Source organism: Pinus tabuliformis, chromosome 2_2 (assembly GCF_031772625.1).
Source record: "Pinus tabuliformis cultivar Carrire ecotype Pingquan chromosome 2_2, CPIR1, whole genome shotgun sequence".
In the NCBI taxonomy this organism is placed as follows: Eukaryota; Viridiplantae; Streptophyta; class Pinopsida; order Pinales; family Pinaceae; genus Pinus; species Pinus tabuliformis.
Window position 1 is genome coordinate 423,598,720 of NC_142300.1, and position 16,127 is coordinate 423,614,846.

Consider the following 16,127-nt stretch of genomic DNA (forward strand, 5'->3'; position numbering starts at 1 on the left):
GCGATGATTACCCCATGATATTGTAACATAGTCTATTTACAAGTTAATAATATCCATGGCAAAGTGAGAGTAAATATCTATGGTTAAGAATCTTATTATCTTGATATAAAATTTTGATTCTCAAATAAGTTATGATTTTTGGGTATGTGGTATTGATAAGCCATGGTATTGGCCCAAGGTATTGTAACAAAGCCTATTCACAAGTTCATAATATCAATGGAAAAGTAGGGGCGAATATCCATGGTTAAGAATATTTCCATATTGTTATAAAATATTTTGAGTGCTAAATAAGTTATGCTTTTTGGCATGTGGTATTGATATTGTAACAAAGGCTATATAAAATTTAATAATATTCATGATAAGAATCTTGTCATATAGTTCTAAAATATTTTGATTGTGAGATAAGTCATATTTTTTGGGATGTGGTATTGATAAGCCATGTTATTGGCCCATGGTATTGAACAAATCCTATTGAATAAAAAAATCAAAATATAACAAATTGTTCATTTTTTTTGTGACTTTCAACATTTTAATATCAATTGAGACAACATTTAAATGTTTACACTCATAGCCATAGTGAGTTTATATTACTTTAAATTTTTATTTTTTTTAATTGAGCCTATATTTAAAATTGTTTACATTACACCTACACATCTACCATATATTGGGTGTGCAATTATTTTACTATTTTAAATTTTATTTGATAATTAATTATTACCTATAAACATAACCATTAATCTTTCAATGTTCATGGGCCTTGGATAGATCGTGATAGGGTGTAATGTTAACTCACTCGTGAATGTTAAGTCACAAGTTCAATTCTTAACTATGGAACATTTATTCTCATTTTATAGGTGTAAATCAATTTGTTTGTGTGGGGTTTAGTCTCCACTAAATAACATGTGGAGATCTCATGGGAGGGGTTGAGGATGGGAGTAACTTTTTGGGGATTAAACTATCCCAAGAGGTGTCCAAGCTCATGGAGCTTTGCACAATTATGGTGATAGCATCCTAGTTGAGGGAAGATAGTCTTTTTATCAACATGTTGGTTCCTAAGCTCACCCTACTTTAAAAAAAAATAAGAAAAATAAAATAAAATAAAAAATAACATTAAATTATAAGTTACAAAAACATTCAACAAAAGAGTTAACCATGAAAATTCACCCCATTTTACAATAGAGATTGTTATCCTACTTTGCTACAATACTAGAGAGGAATGCTATGGATTAATAATATGACATTCCCAAAATACAAAAATTCACATATTCATATCACATTTTTATTTAATTAATGGATTTAAATAAGAAGATATTAATAAGTTTTCATTTAGTACTAATAATTAATGATTGATAAATAAATTAAAATTTTAAAATAGTTATTATAGAGACACTTATTCATAACTCAATCAAAGATCAAATAATTTCATTATTGAATTTTAAGTTTCATTTTTGAGAGTGGTGTAAAACATAATATGATATTGATGTTGTAATATAATATGTTGTTTAACATTTACACTAGAAAAATAAAACAAAATAAATAATTATAATTATAATTATAAAGTATGGTCTCACATCATAAAAATAAAGTAAAAGAAAAATAAAACATAAAGTGAATAATTATAATTATAATTATAAGTATGATACATTTATGTTAAATCAGGATTTACCAATGTAACTTGTGATAATAATAAAAATCAAGAAATCAGAAATCAAGAAATCTTAAAATCAAGAAACGAAATCTTAAAGAAATCAAGAAATCTTATGATTTCCATTTAAACCACATTTTTCGCTCTTGTTACTCCGTCAGTGCTTCATTTTACAGCTCGAGAACCGTACAGTAGTCAAGGAATTGCAGCGCGGAATTAAATGGATCCGCTCATTCTGTCGATTGAGACTCATTACGATCGCTTCATCGAATCGATTGCTGATTATTTGCAAACAGTTGACCGTCTTCAAAGATGCAACGAGGAGGTGAAAGATGCCGGGATAGAGAAAAATGACATAGAAATCGATACCGTCTCACCACTGGAACTACAAATGATTTTGGAATTGAAAAAGGCCAACGAAATTGAGCATTTGAAGAATTGTTATGAGAATTTGAAGCGAGCACTGGATAGCGCTAAAAGCAGCGTGGAGACGGAAAGACGGCTGGGCGAGCACGCATCCGCCGCTCTTTTCAACAATGGCCTGTCTGCGGTATTCGGTACGACAGACCTTACCCAGTATTTCAACTCGTCTCCTCCCATTTATGAAGATGTTCCCCCACATGGTCGCGCTGATGCTGTTCTCTCACAGGATTCCACCGATACTGTGGTTGCTGTTCCCCAAGAAGGTCCCCCTCATGCTGTTTCTGCGCCACCTGCTGCTTCTCTCTCACAGGATTATGCTCCACATGCTTCTCCTCTCTCAGAGTCTCCCACCGATACTGTCGTTGCTGTTTCTGCACCACCTGCTGCTTCTCTCTCACAGGATGCTACCGATACTGATTATGCTCCACCTGCTACGCTCCTTGATGCTCCACCTGCTGCTGCTCGCTCGGAGTGTGCCACACATACGCTCCTTGATGCTCAACCTGCTGCTGCTGTCTCAGAGGGTCCGACTGATACTGTTTATATTCCTTCTGATGCTCTCCCAGAACATCCTATCGATACTGTTGATGCTCCTTAGGTCAAAATTCCGAGGTTTAGTTATCTCTTTATGCTTTGCTGCAAAGATTATTTGCTTGAATATTTAATTCTAGAGATGTGAGATGCAGATTTTACTGCCAGGGTTGAAAGAGATTACACGAGGCAAAAATACTTTTGATTTATACTGTGCTGCCATGGAATTCTACTGCATTTTTCCTATTAATATTACACTGGATTGTATTTGAACTAATGTCATCTAAATGGGTAAGCCAGAGCAAAAATGGAACCGTAGTTCTTTGTCGTAGCTTGCTGCTCCTGTTTTTTTTTTAATGTTTCTTTAAAAATATAGGATTAATTGGAAAAGTATATATATATATATAAGAGTAGGTTGAGCTTAGGTTATGGTAGGCTCATTTATTGGATTACCTATTAGATAGAAAGATAGAAAGAACTAGTTGCCCATAATACATACTATCATCAATATTTATATGTTATTACCAGATTGTGTTAAGTTTTTGTCTTTTCTTTTTCTTCTTCTTCTTTTGGGTATAGATTTTTTTTGGGATAGTTTAATTCTCAAGGAACATTCCAAGGAGCATTATAAATGATAGGGAAGATGGACTTTCAAGAGGGATGGAAAAGAGAAATAATGATTCTTTTAGGTTGGGATATTTTTTTCAGATTGAACTTTGAAAGCATGCTTATATTGCAAGTGTCACCCTTGATAGCCTCAAGTCTATTTCTCCTCTAAGAAACTATTTTTTAGCATATTATTTATTGTTAAAAACCTTTTGTGATCACTAAAAATGCACAGTTTCATATGGTTGCATTTGGTAGCTTGAAGGGCCTTTTGGATGTTTTAGTGTGCATTCATTTCCTAGCTCTGTTATTTACAATTTTGTTCTCATAATTTCACTTACTGAATTATGCATTCCATACTTTTGGTGTGGATTTTAACATAACCTCATCAACCACTACCACTAGTTATTTTACCAACTCCATACAACAATTTTGCAGGTCCACTGACCTCCCCTGATTACTTCATAAATTTAGAAACTTTAGGCACTTACAACTCCCCAACATGTAAATTTCAAGCCTACCTCACTAGATGATGTGGAGGTTTTATTGTAATTAAGATGATTAAATTACTAGAATTCTAGATGGCTATTTAAAGAAAATGAACCAAACATTAATTTAGTGATACCTTTCATTTGTTTGGACTGTATTCTTTCATATAGGTTCTTGACTCATTTTTCATGAGGTGTTGTTGAATCACATAAGTTTACATTTTTTAGAGTTATGCTTCTAGGTGAAATCATGGAATTTCATAGGATATTGTAGCTTTGATAAAGAAGCACTAAATCTTATAGCAATTGATATATTGGTGTACAATGGATTGAGATTGTTTAATACTGATGATTCATGTGTATAAGACCTTGTTTCATTCTTAGATATCAGTTTCCCTCAAAGAATTGAAGACAATATGTTATAGGATGGCTTGTTGTAGCTTCCTTACTGTCTATTTCCTATAGTAAATACACACAATTTTTCTTCTGTCTTTTTAAGTGAAGAAAAGCTCCTTTCTTATAATTTCCTATAACTACATTGGATATATTTTATAGTGGTTGGCATATAAAATGAATACTTGGAAGACATGTGAACTAAAAATGAATGGAATTCTATGAAAAAGGTGAAATGCATGTGGATTTTAGTTTATAATTTTATGCATTTAGAGGCATGATCTTGGTGGAATTGATTGATAGAATTGGTATATTGGAGTAACGAACACCCTCATCTTCTCACCATAATGTTACTATGGGTTTTCCACTATAGTCATGTTTATGTTGATGTTAACTATTTTTGGTTCATGTAGTTGAATTTACACCTTATTTTCCTAGTGTTGACATTAAATTTTCTATGCCCTTAAAATGTTAAAAGTGGAGTCCTTTTCTCAGGTAATGGATGATACTAATATAAATAATTTATAAACTCATATCATGAGAGTGTGTAGGTTGATTCTCAATTTTTAAAACGCTGGTACAGATCAAGGATGTATGTTAGTACAAGCCAAAAATGACAAAAGAAAATACTTTTAGTTATTTGAATATATAATTATGTTATTATTATACAATATGTTGGGTGATGAATCCTACTTCTTCTTAAGGACATAATTAATGCAAGTTGGAAATGATTGATTAATGTTCTTAGTCTCTTTACAGATGTCAAAGTGAAGGTGTTTTCATATGATTGTAATAATATTATTGAGAATGATGATGATAGTGATGATTATGATGATCAGGATCAGCGTCCTTTCTTCTCAAGGAAAAAATATTAATTTTTATTAGTAAAATGAAAATATTACATTATTTTTATGCAACTATGTGCACTGGTATATTCATCTATGGAAAAAATCCAATTGTCTTTCCCATGATCATATATTTATATTATTGAAAACTAAAAAAAAAATGGCTTTGCATCATCAACTTGTAAATAGCTAACAAATATGCATCAGACCTCCCTGATCATGATAAAAAAATAGGCATAAATATATTATCATATTATCTGAATTTTGTTCCTACTGTGGACCTACTATGAAGGGGTCAAATATGTACTATGTTTGAATGTCCTAACCTATGTGTTCACTTACATTCTCTATGTGTTCAGTGACATTCTAGCCTCCATTATTCTCCAAAGGACCTACTTTATAAAGTGGGTATGGTGATGTATTCAACTCTCTCCTTCTAGATATGTTAGCATGACACTTATCAAAAAAAAGTTTGACCTGGAGTATTTCTTCAACTATATGCAATAAGCTATTGATAGCACATAAGGTATTCAATAAGGTATAAGCATGGAATCCCAAAAAATATTTAGGGGTCAACATCCTTTTTAGAAGGAAAACAATAAAGGATATTCTAAAAAATATTTAGGGGTCAACATAGGATATTCTAAAAAATATTTAGGGGTCAACATCCTTTTTCGAAGGAAAACAATAAAGGATATTCTAAAATTAATGACTCTACATAATTATTTGACCCCTTTCCTAAGCCAATCTAAAGCTTGTAAGAATGATGTTCATGTAAGAAAAGGACAATCCCTCCTCCACAAAAACCTCTCCACAAAAACCTCTTGCAATAGGTTTTTATTGATGCCTTGTTTTGTTTTAGCATGAGTGTATATTAAATATGTGTTTGTTTCCTAATGTATCCTAATGTAGGATATATTTGGGAAGGGACAGAAGGGTGATTCCCTAAATCATATATGCTAGGGGGAACTTCAAGAAAAAAGTGAAAGAGAAATAATGATTTTTTTGGTTTTGGGCATGTTCTTGAGATTAACCTTTCAGACCATGATCTTATAGCAAGTATTGTTGAAAAATCTAGGGCATCTAGGTTATAGTAAGATTCTTTTGAGGATGATAAACTTTTTTGAAGTAATTTTAATTTTATTATTAGCAAAATATTTTCTTATTATTATTAGTGTGCGTTCTTCTTACTTCATCAAACAACTACCAAAACAAAAGAGACAAGAACACAAGATGTTCTTTCAAAACCTCTCTCTTATCTAGAGAGGAAATCCAAACCCTAGACCCTTGACTTGCAGATTCTCCAAGCACAAGACCTTTCTTTGTCCTTCAATAGATTTCTAACTTGATCTCTTTCTTCACACTTCTTCATACAACTAACAACTCTTTTTTGCCAAAATTCTGCTTAGAGGCCTCTTCTTTGGTTTCCTTCTTTCCTTCTCTACCTCTCTTGGAAATTTTCCTTCTTCTTGATACTTAGGCTAGAGAATGAGGCCTTTCTTGAGGGATGTCCTAGAGGTTATAGCCCTATCCTCTTAACCCTTACTACTTCTCTAAATTATTAGTAAGTTTTGCTGATCTAGGGCCTGAAATACACCCTTTTACTTGCTCCTTTCCTTGCTAGGTGTGCGACCTCCTTAGCTTGAGATGGAGCCTTATTTGGGATCACTTATAGTCCCAATAGAAATCTATTATGTTGTTAACCTTGTGCATCTGATGTGAATGTAGAAATTCCCTCCTTTCTTGGCAAGTGTGAGAGAATTAGATCCAAAAAGAGTCCTCTCAAACTAGATTTCTCTTTCCTCTTCTTAGTTGCCCTAGAATCACTTCAATGTTTCTTTTTAGTAACTCCTTTTCGTCCTTCCTTGTTGGCTGGTTTCAGAGATGAGTACTGATCATTTTGTGAAGTATAATTTCCCTATATATAGGAGTTTTTCCTTCCTTTTAGGCATATTTGATCAATTGGAGAGGCCTACTTGACATTTGTGCATAAAAATTCATTTCTTGAGCCTACTTGAAGAGGAGACCTATCTTTGCTTTGGAGGATCACTCTAAACATATTTCTTTGACTCTAATACATAGTGTAACATGGTGTAGCATGCCCACATGGGTCTTCAATAATTACATTGACTCTTTGACTTTACTAGAAGCACTCAAACATGTGGTTGACCTATGCAATGAGAAAGAAACTCATTTTTACAATTTATAAAATAATAATTCTTTTCTTTTACAAGTACAATGATCAAAATTGCCTTTATGAAGACCCAACCTAGTTTCACTTTGTTCAACAAGTATCACCCTTGGGAAACCATGAACTAGTCATAAGGTCTATGCCACATCTATGAAACATAATTTTATAGGGCATAATCAACTGTATAGCACACTATACATTTGGTAACTTGAAGGGTGTTTTGGATGTTTTACTTGCATTCATATTCTAGTGATAATTATCCTAGTGTCATAGAACTTATTCTTCTCATAATTTTAGAAACATAACACATATTAAATTATCCATTTCACACTTTTGGTGTGGATTTTGACATAACTTCATTAACCACTACTAATTTAACCAACTTCAGAAAACAATGTTTATCCTAGTGACATAGAACCTATTCTTCTCATAATTTTAGTAATATAACACATATTAAATTATCCATTCCATACTTTTAGTGTGAATTTTGACATAACTTCATTAACCACTACTAATTTAACCAACTTCAGAAAACAATGCTTTTTCATGGCCATTCACTAATTACTTCAATCATAAACTTTGAAACATTAGGCACTTTCAGCCCCGTACATATGGATGTGAGGGCCACCTCACTAGCTCATGTGGTGGGTACATTGTAATTAATGCGATTAAATTATTAACTAAACATTGATTTGTTGACACCTTTCATTTTGTTTGATTTATATGCATTCATGTAGCTTGTTCACTGATTTTGATGAAGCGTTGAATTGTAGAAGTTTCTATATCTTAGAGTTTGATTTTTTTGAGGTGAAAACATGGAATTTGTTAAGATATTGCACTCTCCTATAAGAAAGCACAAAATATTATATCAATTGATTTAATGGCGTGGAATGGATTGCAATGGCTAGGGATAATTGATTCATGTGTACAAGGCTTGTTTGATTCTTAGATATAAATTTTCTTTCACGAATTGAAAACAATGTGTTATAAGATGACTTCTTGTAACATCCTTGTTTTCTATTTCCTATAATAAACAGACAACTATTCTTTTACCTTTCTATAGAAGTGAAAAATAATGCAAATCCTTGTTTTGTAACTTCACATGACTACATCTCGATATATTTTATGGTGCAAATCCTTAGCATTTTTTATGTTCGCTCATATGAAAGTGGAGATGGTGGACTTATATGAAGGTTGAAATATAAAATGAATACTTGGAAGAGAGATGAAGTGAAAGCTAATGGTGCTAATGGTGTTGGATGGAAAAGGTGAGATGCATTGCTAATGTTGTTTATCATTTTATGAATTTGGAGGTATGATGGTGTTCAAAATTATTTATAGAATTGGTTTATTAGAGTCGTGAAGACACTGTATCCTTAGAAAAAGAGAATCATATTTTCTTTCCTCGAAAACTAGGAATACTATAATCATTCTATAAGCATGTGGTTGTGGTCATCTTTGTGTTGATGCTAACCTTTTTATGTCTATGGAGCTAAATTTACACCTTTTTTGATGCTTCCTCTCTTAGAGCTTCCATTGAATATTCTAGGCTTGTAAGATGTTAAAAGTGGAGTCCTTTCCTTATGTGATGGATAATACTAATTTATATTTTCTAGGGTGATATGATGAGAGTTTGTAGGTTTATGTTAAACATGTTAAATTCTTATAAATATTATGATGAATGTTAATATAAGAAAAATTTGTCAAAAATATTATTATAGTTATTTGAAAAAATCATTATGATATTATTGTACAGCATTTTCAGTGCTAAATTGTACTTGTGGGTAAGGGCATAATTAATGTAGCCAGAACATGTTTGATGAAAGTTTTCATAGAGAGTATATATATATATATATATATATGTGTGTGTGTGTGTGTGTGTGTAAAAGTGAAGGGTTTTTCATAAAAGGCTAATAAAATGGTTGAAAAAGATGATGATGATGATGACAATTATGCTAATGATGATATTGTATGGATTCAAACACTTATGTGTCTATTTCTTGAAGGGACTTAAGGAGTTAGGATACTTCCTTAAATCATATACTAGAGAGACCTTCAAGAGTAATGAGAAAGAGAAATGATGATTTTTTTGGGTTTGGTTATGTCCTTGAGATTGACCTTCCCAACCATGCTCATATGGAAAATATCACCCTTGGGAAACCATGAACTAGTATTAAGGCCTATGTCTTCTCTACTAAACATGATTTTATAGTTTATGATCAACTATGTGGCATACAATTTATTCTTTTAAACCATTTGTGGTCACTAAATGTTTTACCATTTCATGTGGTTGAATTTGGTAACATCAAGGGTGGGTGTTTTAGATGTTTTAGTATGCATTCATTTCATGGGGATGAGGAGCCTAGTGCCATTGAGCATATCCTTCTCATAATTCCAAAAGGATAACACATGTTGAATTATCCATTCCATAATTTTAGTTTGAATTTTTACATAAATTCATCAACCTTCTTTAATTTGTCAATTTCTTACAACAATGTTTTCCCCTTGCGAAGCATTGAGACATAAATTCAGGAACTTTAAGTACTTATAGCCCCTATTGCATGTAAATATGATGAGGCCCACCTCACTAGCTAATGTGGTGGTTATATTGTAATAAAAATGACTAAATTATTAGGTTTTTGAGCAGCTAGTTGAAGAAAATTAATGGAATATTGATTAGTAATATGTTTCATTTTGTTGCATTGATATACATTGATATATGTTGTTAACTCATTTTGATGAAGTTATTTTGAATTGTAGAAGTTTCTATGTTTTATAGTTTTATGTTTTGAGGTGAAAACACGGAATTTCATTGGATATTGTAGCTTCCTATAAAGAAGCATAAAATCTTACATAAATTCCATTATTCATATACAAAGTATTGCAATGGATAAGGATAGTTGATTCATATGTATAAGATCTTGCTTGATAATTAGATTTAATTTTTCCTCAAACAATTGAACACAATGTGTTACAGGATAGATTCTTGTAACTTCCTTATTGTTGATTTCCTATCGTAAATGCAAAGAAAATTTCTTTTACTTTGGTATAGAAGTGAAAACAATTATGATTTCTTATAACTTCATATAAGTACACGTGAATCTATTTTATAATCCAATGTGTTGGTCTTTTTTATCTTCATTATTATGGAAATGGAAGATGGTGGACTTATATGGTGGTTGGCAAATAAAATGAATGCTTGGGAGACATATGAGGAGAAAATTAATTTATTTATATGAAAAATGTGAAGTTAATGTTGAATGTAGGGACTTTAGAAAGTTTTCCTAAATCATATATTAGAGGGAGCATTATTTTGGAAGAGATTTTATTTGGAAGGGCTTCAAAGATCTTTTCTTAAATCATATAATAGACAGACCCTTATTTAGGAAGGGACTTAAGGATGTTTTAGTAAATCACATACTATAAGAACCTTCAAGAGGAATGGGAAAGAAAAATATGATTTTTTAGGGTTGGGGTATGTCCCTAACATTACCTTTAACACCATGCTCATATAGCCTCACCTAGGAAAATCCATGAACTAGTTTTAAGGTCTATGTCTCCTCTATGAAACATAATTTTGTAGAATAATCATTTTTGTAACACATTATTCTTGCAAATCTTTTGTGATCATGAAAATTTTCAAAGTTTCATATAGTTGCATTTAGAAACATGAAGAGTGTTGTGGATGTTTTATTGTGCATTAATTTCCTCATGATGGTGCGCGTAGTGTGATTAAGAATCTTCTTCTCACAATTTCAAAAGATAACAATTTCCGGTCTTGAATTATCCATTCTATACAATTTGTGTGAATGCTAACGTAACTTCATCAACCACTCCTAATTTTACCAACTGCATATAACAATTTTTTTCCTGTCCCAACCAATGATTACTTAAATCATAAATTTAGAAAGTTTAAGCACTTCCATCCAATCATAAATATAGATTTGAAGGCCACCTCAATACGTGATGTGGTGGTTATATTTTGCATGAAGACAACTCTTCAAATCAACTTTCTCATTAAATTTCTACAGTTCATGCATCTCTAGACTTGAAATAAGAAGAATCTTTTGACTTGAGTAATCTCTTTGTCAAATTTGTAAAATTTGATCAAATCAAAGAAAAGGATGGCTTCAATCTAGTTGATAGTGATCTCATTAAAACGAGTGAAAGCATTTATAGTCACACCATGCATGATCTTGTTCAATCTTCAAAATGTGTTTTTATAATGCTTGAATGTTCCAAGACTTGTGAGGGAGTCAAGGAACTTCAGCTTGAGGTCGTAAGATATGTGAGGTAGTCACAACTTTGTTAAGATCCATGAACTCAGTCACCACTAGTTTTCTTCACAAAATTATTCTTTCTCCATGGTTTAGCTTGATGTAAATTCATTTTTGAAATACATGAAATGCCTTCGACATTGAAGATATAATGTTTTAAACTTTTAAGATTCATTTTTAGATCAGATTCAAGTTCCTATTTCATTTGATTCATATCCATTCAAAACTCTTTCTGTTAACCCATGTTTGGAGAGTGTCTCTCATAAAATCATGGAATTATGAAGTTTATTATTCTTTGGCCACGAACTCATGCATGTCTAGTGAATGCATAGTGAATGCATGGATTATTTGACAAATAAAATTCTTCTTCACTTAACCCCTCATTGGCTTCATGTGTTTATTATACTAGCATTCATTTTTACTTCTTTAGATGATTACGATGCTAGTGTAGTGAGTTACAAGAAAATGGTTTGTTACACTCATAATGTGAGGAAGATGATTCTATTATGCACAACATTTGCAAAGCTCTTTAGGTTGATTTATCTTTGGTAATTACAAACTTGGAATTTCATGTTTTAATTAGCCCATGTCATCATGATTTTGTCTCTCATAACTATAATTCAAGTTACTATTCTCCCATCACCACATCAAATGAATTTTTTTTTACACTTTGATCTTTATGGTTAAACATCTCATTATCACGGTACTCATGAGCTCTAGTATTGCAGAAAGAATTCTGAAAATCGTGGGGCTTCCTTCTTTACTTTTATCAACCCGATAGTTCGTAACAAACTTGGTGATGTATATACAAGTACTAGCTCTTACTACACGCTGTCAATTGGTTAGATGGCACAAGATCACTAATGAGCTCAAGCCAACTTCTATGAGTTCTCAGAAGAAGCTTTTAACTATGATGAAAGAAAGCTAACCCTAGAGAGGCTATTCTATTTGCAGAAAGACAAGGAAAACTGAAATGTAACGCAAACCCTAGCAAACCTTAGCAAACTCTAATTTACCTATTAACCCTACTTTTGCAAGAAAAGAGATGGAAACTGATGAAATGAGTGCTATTGACTAATGAAAAGGTAAATTGCATGTATTCAAGCTACATCTGAAAAGAAATGAGAAGAAAACATCTTTTTGTGTTTTTATGTAAAATTATTATGTTGGTGATTTATCTCGTTGTGATTGTGCAGAGGTTTGGTGGAGAAGGAAGGTGGATTTGGTTTTTGCAGAGGGTGAGGAAGGTATGGAGAGGTCCTAAGAAGACAGTAGTACCCTTCTTAAGGCTTTCATAGTGATCAGACTTTGAAAAAACACTCACAGGAAATTCTATAATAGGCTACAGGGGATCTACAAGAGGATCTATAAGAGGATCTACAGTAGGAGGTTGAGAGCTATTTTTGGAGTTTTGAAGGTGGAAAAAATTATGGGAGAGGGGAACTGGAGGCTAGATGAAGGTGTTGAGGTGTGTAAAAGTTATCAAGGAAGATTAGAGACGAATGTGATGGTTGGATTTGTTGGAATGGCAAGAAAGCAGCTTTATGGAAAAAACGCAAAAATTAGGGCAGATTGTCGAAATGTTGCGAATGAGCTCGGAAATCTATGAGAAGTGAGCTAGTGCTAGTTGTTCTATGGATGTATGGTGAGTTGAGGTGTCCTGCAAGAGATCTACACATCTACTTATCAAAACTGACCAAAGAAAGAACTAACTACACCATGAAAACATAACTTTGTCTAGCTTGACCTAATGAGTGACCTACAAATAGAAAATGTTGAACAATAACCTATGAACAGAAAAGCATGTAGAGAGATCTATGGTAAAAGAATAGGAAACGATTCGAGCAACTGAATCTGAAACAATATCAATCTTTCCAAATCAATTCATCACACTAGCAGTTGCATGGAAGAGCAAAAACTATGTTTTTGGTGGCAGCAGAAGTGCCTTGACCTCAAATCATAGTCCCAAGAAGGGAGAAAGGAGATCAAGGCCTACTGTTGGCCTTTTTTAATCTTATTCTATCACTACAGTAACCTAGTTGAGCAACTGAAACAAGAACAACTATACTAACCATCAAAAGCAACCTAATCTAACAAAGTAAAATGAATCTATGCAACAGAAATTAACTCATGAACTGAAGCAAAAACATATAAGTACACAGTAGGAGGTGTTGGGCAGCTTGGGTTGGGCCCTAACCCAAGACCTCCAGCCCTCTAAAAGAGATTAGTGCTAGCTCAAAAACTGTTTCATCTTTATTATAAAAAAGAGCATTTACATTACATAAATTGTTCTAAAAAAGGAACTCAAAAATGAGTTGAACACATTGTTGCACCAAAGTGTGAAATATAATAATAACTGTCGAACCTACCAAGGCTCTAAGCCTCCTTATTTATAAAAATGGAGTCCTCCAACAGTCCTCCTAAAATCAAGGAACTCAGCTTTCTAGAACTGGAGATAAACAACAGTCCTACTTTACTTGCTCGGTTGCCCCTTGGAATCATCAATGTTGACCTTTGTGCTATGAGTTGCTATTGGAGGATTCGAGGAAAGGGATCATAAATGAAGGAGACACCCCCCTGCAAGTCCTCTTCCCTGTTTTCCTCGAGTTTTGGCTGCCATTTGCTCATAAATCCCTTGACTTTGTCCAAAATTGACCAAAAAAATCTCCATAAGGCACATATTAGACTACATGGCAAAATGACTAACCCAATTCACTCTATTAGCATAAATATATTCAAAAACACGCAATAAACTAATGAGAATGGTGGATTAAATTGAAATTAGAGGCAAAATGAGCCCATATAATTACCCATTTCTCGGGCTCATCATCACTCCCCTACTGAATGGGTTGCTCATCCTCTGAGAAACTAATCTAACTTTTCATCCTTGGTGGCTTTGACAGATTCCCTAACATCCCATGCCTATAATGTGATATCTTCCTCTCTATCATGGAAACCTGCCTTCCTATCCACTTCTTCCCACTGTTTTTGTTCTTCTTCTTCTCTTACTCCTTCTAGCAATCCTAGTAGCAGTGGAGGACTGAATTTAAGGCCAATCCAGTTAGCCTTAAAAAATTTCATTGAGTGCTTTTACAGGGGCACTCTCCTCATGGCTTCCCTCATCCTGTTTGCGGAGTGATACTCCCTGATCCTTAGGTTGTGTGTCAATGTATTCCACCTTCTCATGCAGGCATGAATGCGATCATCTCCAAACAATCTCTCCATATCCTCGAAATGAGCAATAGTGTGGGCTTGCTTGTCAACATAGTGAGGGACAACTTGAGGATTAGCTACAAGGTGTTGGTGGGCATAGATGAGAGCCAAGGGTTTTTTTGGTTCTTCTCTAATCATCAGTGGCTCACTCAGCTCTTTTGCCATCACTTTCTAGATTTCCACCACCGTGTTCTCTTCATGCCTCATCCAAGATGCCATAGCCATTAGGTGCAAGTATCCCAATGCAACATTTGGATCCCAAAAATTCATGTCAGTAAGTGCCATGTTGTGCAGGTAAAATTTTGTTAGCTTCACTTTATCCTCAGCTGAACTGTGATCACATAAATGCATGAATTGGCCATAATCCTGAAAAGGTATTGTGCCCCTCTGGGCCAGTGTCTTAATCTGAAATTGGAGCCACTAATCCTTGAGGTACAGTGCGTATGATTTGGCTGGCTGGTCATGTAGGCTAACTGGGCTTCCTTTTCCTGTAGTCGCCTTTTCAAAATCAACACTTCATTTTCTACCTGGGATTCTTTTTCCTCTTGTTGTTTTATCAGTGTCTCACTGTCTATCTCGGGTTCCTCTTCTTGTTGCTGTCTTTGTGCTGCCTCACTGTCTGCCTGGGGTTCCTCTTTCTATTGCTATCCTTTTAAGACTGACAGCTCATTTCCTCCTTGAGGTTCCCTTCCTTGTAGCTTCTTTTTCAAAATTTCATTTTCTTCCTCCAATTGAGCTCTTCTTATGCTTTTTTTATGCCTGACCATGCTCAATTCTTTGCCCATATCTCTCAATTTGTTTTCCACGTGCCCAATGTCTTCTACCCCTTTTGATTTTGCAATCTGCATCCATGTGTGGGTCCTGACTCTTTCCTTTTCTAGCTCGAAGAAAAGAGGTACTGCAAACTTTTTTGGGATGATCTTCCCACCTTCTAGAAAGTTGTAGTAGGAGCCTGAGTTAGGCTGAGGTCCAATCTCTAGTATTTATTTTTCCTTATCTTCCTCCTGGGTCTGTTCTTCTGCCTTCTTTTCAAGTTTTTCAGTTTCTTTGAGCTTTTCCAATGTCTCCTGTAGAGAGGTCTACACCTCCTGTAGGACTGCTTTAGAGTTCATTAATTTGATCCTTTCTTTCTAGGTAGAGGTCTTAGGGCGCCTTCTTTCGTAAGTGATGGAGATTTTGGAGGGAGATTCCTCCTTTGTTATAGCAGGTACATCCTCAATGATGTGGGCTCCTTTGAAGGTGGTTGAGGATTCCCCATCTTGATTCTAGTTCTCCATCAGGCTTCGAAGTACATAGATGGTTGTCTTTTTCTTTTCCCTTTTTGCTTGGATGGAGTACTAAGTGCAACAAGAACAATTGCTACTTCTCTTGCTAGTGTCTCAGGGGACACTTCTTCTTCTTGTTTTTCTTCTCCTTCATCTATTGTTTTGCCTATTTCTGCTGGTTTTGTGTTACTGTCTTTGACTCTGTTTTCTCCACTGCTTGTTTAGCTTCTGCCTTTCCTGTGGCAACCTT